The sequence below is a fragment of the Octopus bimaculoides genome, chromosome 1 (assembly GCF_001194135.2).
Source record: "Octopus bimaculoides isolate UCB-OBI-ISO-001 chromosome 1, ASM119413v2, whole genome shotgun sequence".
NCBI classification, from domain to species: domain Eukaryota; kingdom Metazoa; phylum Mollusca; class Cephalopoda; order Octopoda; family Octopodidae; genus Octopus; species Octopus bimaculoides.
Window position 1 is genome coordinate 97,855,756 of NC_068981.1, and position 5,588 is coordinate 97,861,343.

At 35.4% G+C, this 5,588-nt stretch overlaps 1 protein-coding gene across 1 annotated transcript in view; it reads left to right on the forward strand.

The window, feature by feature from the left end:
• LOC106871545 (GTPase Era, mitochondrial) overlaps positions 1-5,588 on the forward strand; it is a 141,974-nt gene that overhangs the window by 68,349 nt on the left and 68,037 nt on the right. The gene's annotated exons all lie outside the window — the stretch shown is intronic.

Sequence of the window (5,588 nt, forward strand, 5' to 3'; positions counted from 1 at the left end):
TATATATATATATAAGAGAGAGAGAGAGAGAGAGATGTACATAAATATGCATATGTATATAGAGGTATGAATGCATGTGTGTATGCATGTATATATGTATGTGTATATATATTTATATATATGTATGTATGAATGTATGTTTATATGTGTGTATGCATGTATATATGTATGTGTATATATATATATATATATATATATATATATATGTATATGTATGTGTATATATATTTGTGTGTATATATATATATATATCTGTTGAGTGTATGTGTGTGTGTGTGTGTTTATGTGTGCTTTTTCCATGTGTATTTTCATTTCTATGAGATAGCTGTATCTACTCCTCCTCACAACATTGGCTGCCTTATATAATAACCACTGTCAAAGCATTTGCGTCAAGCATGTGGCATACAGTATTGCAAAAGGAAATATTGTTAGCATATCTCTTGTCAAATGCTTTCAGCTTCAGTGTTATTCTGGTAGGAGGAGCATCAATTTTTAATCTTCAGAAGATAAGTATTTCTCTATATATACAAATGGCAGTATCACTAAAACAATTAAAGCGAGCATATATAATTGTACATGTTCCCATATTTATTAAACAATATTTTTATCTGATGTGATGCCGATGTTGGTTTCCAGTGTTTTCTATTCTTTTGTATTGTTTTGTATTGAATTGAATTGTAAGATAAGTGTTTACAAGGAAGGGCTAGCGATAGGGTGTGACAACAACATATCTGTGTGAAGAAAGAGCTCGGCATTCATAAACAAATATCAATGTAATGATGATGACGATAACAATAATTATAAATGATATTGATAAAAATAATAACAATAATAATAATTATAATAATAATAATAATAATAATAATAATAATAATTATTATTATTATTATTTTTATTATTATTATTATTATTATTATTATTATCATTATTATAGAGGAAAAGATATTATAACACAGCAAAACAACAACAACAATAATGGTAAGGATAATATAATGGCATGTGTAATCAATACTAATCCGTCATCACGTCGGTGATAAGATCGAATAGAAAATGGTATGTCTGTTGTTAAGAATCTCACACAGACACATCATCAACAAGTACAGTGAGGTGACAAATACAGTTCCAACATCAATAGAGTTTAATCACCAACCTGTTTTCATTTTCACTTTGTTCCCCCAATCATCCCCCCCCCCATGCATCATTTGTTTCTTTGCCTGCTTTGTTTCTATACATACATACATACATACATACATACATACATAGTTTGTCTGTATTTGTTGTTTTTCCATACGTATTTGCTAAATTGGAACAGATATTGTAGATAGATCCATGATTATTATATTGTTTAAGGATAAGATAATGTTGGGGGAAAAAAAAAATATTTTCAGAAAAAAAAATAGTTCTGAACAGAAAGGAAAAGAAGAAAAATGTTCAAGTCCTTCGCCAACCTGCCAACACTTACTTTCCCGCCACACTCTGTTCCATTCCGCCAACAAAATCTATTAGAACATTTCCAATTACCTATCTATTGCCCATTTTTCTGTTAACAGATAATAATAAGTATTGGAAGATGTTTGTGAAACTGCAATATTTTGAAGGGGAAAATTAAATTCTTGTATCATTTGTGTTTTTTTGTTGGCTTTTGTTGTTGATTTTTTTTTTACTTTCCATGGTGTTGATGTGACGTGACATGACAAGAGTTGGCTGAGTATCTCGTTGACTCTCTGTACTCTTCCCTCTATCTGCTGTTGTTTTCATCATTCTTCAGGTGGCTAATTTTACACACAGCAAACTCAAACCCTACCTACCCCGCCTTGCTTATTTATCAACAAAGAATTAAGGAGGATTTTCAGTATTGTGTGTGTGTGTGTGTGTGTGTGTGTGTGTGTGTGTGTGTGCGGTGCACGGAGTGATGTATGTCAGTAAAGTGAAGGAGGTAATTGTTGGGGAAGGGAAGAACTTTGTGTGTGGTGGGGGTGAGCAGAATTTTGATGACACCTCACTGGTGTATATATTGCAGTTTGATGGGGGACACCTGGCTGTATGTGAAAAGGAGGAGGGAGAGGGAGCAAGAATAATAATGGTAATAATAACAGTAACTGGAGTTGAGACAAGAGGAAAAATTGAGGAAGGTACATGTGATGGTGAGAAGACAAGAGAAAGTGAGGAAAAAAGAAATTGAAAGAGAGAGAGAGAGACAGAGAGAGATGGAGAATAAGGTTGTGACAGTATATATATATATATATATATATATATATATATATATATAAGAAAAGTAGTCGAAGATAGAAAAGTAAAGGAGAACAAAAAAAATTGGAGAGAAATTGGTAAGGAATGACAAAAGTTGAAAAAGAAAAGTAGAGAGATTAAGAAAGATAGTGAGTTTTGTTGATAGTGATATGAATGAGAAACAGAAATAGAAGACAGCTGAGGCTTTTAGTGACTTTTGGAGTATCTCCTGAGTATGAGAGCTCAGTCTCAACTAGCTTCTGTAGTATTATTTGGAAGAGTAATATAACTTCTGGAGATGATGCTAGTCTACTGGAGATTACTTTCTCAGTAAAGCTTGGTAGACATTATACAGAGTGTCCACAAAGTCTGGCTACATGGAGTAAATAAAATCGTAACATAAACATTTAAATATAAGAAATAATAATTTCTTAAAGTATGTGTTAATCCCCATGTACCAAGACTTTGTGGACACCCTGTAGAATAAAATATTCTGCTCACAAACTATGAAACTACTGAAGTAGATTTGAGCTCGTGATCTATCAGTTAGCTTTGCAATACTTTATCTCCTCAATTACATTTCCTCTAAAAATTGATAGAATAAGAGATTAAGAGAAAAGGTTAGAAGGAAAGAAAGAAAGAAAGAGAGGTGATCTGGGATGAAAGATTAAGATAGTGAAGTAGAGCAGTGTCCATGTTTGGTTAAACAAGTTATAGTGTTTCCACCGGGCATTGTTCTGCCACATTTGATCCCCTGCTACATCATGGTTCCTTCATGCTTAACATAACTTTTACAACCATTTAATCAAAGAGAGGGAAGGGCAACACTGACCCTTTATTTCTCTCAGGGCCTTCAAGACTGGTGAGAGGAAAGGCAGAAATTATCCTCAAATTGGAGACCTGTTTGCATGAATGCTTGCAAAAGAGTAACTTCCACTGAAGACTTACAAGGATCAAGTGATCATACTACATCCAGTGACAGATTTAGCCCACTATGCATAACATAGAACGTAAAGAGCCACAGCTAATACCAAACATCATCTTATTTGATACTCTACTGATTCTACCAGTTACATGCCCTGGGCTGATACAGTTGAGACTCTTCTGTCTGAAATTCCTGGGACCAAAAGTGTTGCAGATTCCAGATTTTTATGTTTTTTTTATACTTACATCCTTAAAATGAGACAATTTAGGACATGACTTGTGTTTAAACACAATATTCATTCACATTTCATAATATAGCTTATATGTATATCATGAATATAGTTTTATATAATTTTTAATAATTTTTTTCATACATTGTTGTTGTTGTTGGCACTCCATCGCTTACGACGTTGAGGGTTCCAGTTGATCCAATCAACGGAACAGCCTGCTCATGAAATTAACGTGCAAGTGGCTGAGCACTCCACAGACACGTGTACCCTTAACGTAGCTCTCGGGGATATTCAGTGTGACAAGGCTGACCCTTTGAATTACAGGCACAACAGAAACAGGAAGTAAGAGTGAGAGAAAGTTGTGGTGGAAGAGTACAGCAGGGTTCGCCACCATCCCCTGCCGGAGCCTCGTGGAACTTTAGGTGTTTTCGCTCAATAAACACTCACAACGCCTGGTCTGGGAATCAAAACCGTGATCCTATGACCGCGAGTCCGCTGCCCTAACCACTGGGCCATTGCACCTCCACTTTCATACATAATACCACCAGAAAGATAAGATCTCCGTCTTCACCTATGATGTCTTGTTTAACTCTTTAAAATTCAGAATACTCTACTAAATATAATGCTTATTGATTCACATTGTTTTGAATTAATCATGCATTGTTTCACAGTTTTAAGATTTCAATGTTTATGTTCAAAATGATATCATAGAGTATGCAAGAGAGGCCAAATCTGACCTGTTCAAATGTAAAACAAGGTAGAATATTTGCACCAGATATGACCAGGTTAAATGCTAAAGAGTGTTAAAGCAGACAGTAGAGCTTGGTGTAGTCTTCTGACCTGTCTGTTCCTGTCAAACCTTCCACCCCATACCAGCAGGGAGAACGAACATTAAAAAATGATGATGATAATGTTGAAGTACATGTGTGCCATTTTGTTTTTTTTGGTTTTATGTAAAATATATAAGTGTTGAACATGATTACAGGTAAATAAAATGAAAACTAAAAAAATCAGCATTTTATTTTTAAAGTAATGTACAAGGCACAGGAGTAGCTGTGTGGTAAGTAGGTTACTTACCAACCACATGGTTCCGGGTTCAGTCCCACTGCGTGGCACCTTGGGCTAGTGTCTTCTACTATAGCCTTGGGCCGACCAAAGCCTTGTGAGTGGATTTGGTAGATGGAAACTGAAAGAAGCCTGTTGTATAAATGTGTATATATATATATATATATATATATGTATGTGTGTGTGTATATGTTCGTGTGTCTGTGTTTGTCTCCCCAACATCGCTTGACAACCGATGCTGGTGTGTTTACGTCCCCGTAACTTAGCGGTTCAGCAAAAGAGACCGATAGAATAAGTACTAGGCTTACAAAGAATAAGTCCTGAGGTTGATTTGTTCAACTAAAGGCGGTGCTCCAGCATGTCCGCAGTCAAATGACTGAAACAGGTAAAAGAATAAAAGAAAGTAATTATGCTAGTCATGTTACACTCCTACATGGAGGTGAAATTCAGACATTACATAAAAATAGTATTTTGTACATACAGTACAAAAAAAAAAGATAAAAAAAAACCTGATCATTGCTTGCCAACTTGAAGATAAATGCAACTCCAGACATTACAACTACATCAGATCCAAGGAATTTGAGAGAGAGAGAGAGTATGTCATCAGTGACATCATTGTGAGCTGAAAAGTTTCACAAGTTATTGACATCCACCTGCAAAGTAATGTTTTGATTAAAAAGTTACAGTACATAAACCTGCACCGATACTTCACCAATATTGTGGATTATTGAAAAATCAGTATCTACTACTTCTGAATTTGATCCAGTTTAAGTTATCTATTTACAACTCAGCGTTGTCCAGGGAGCTATCCCAGATGCTATTCTGCAGCAAATCAGCTTATAAACAAAACAGTGTGGCTGTATAGTAAGAAGACTATGTTATGTATGTGCAATTTTACATATATACATATATATATATATATATATCATCATCATCGTCTAACGTCCGCTTTCCATGCTAGCATGGGTTGGACGATTTGACTGAGGACTGGTGAAACCGGATGGCAACACCAGGCTCCAGTCTGATTTGGCAGAGTTTCTACAGCTGGATGCCCTTCCTAACGCCAACCACTCAGAGAGTGTAGTGGGTGCTTTTACGTGTCACCCGCACGAAAACGGCCACGCTCGAAATGGTGTCTTT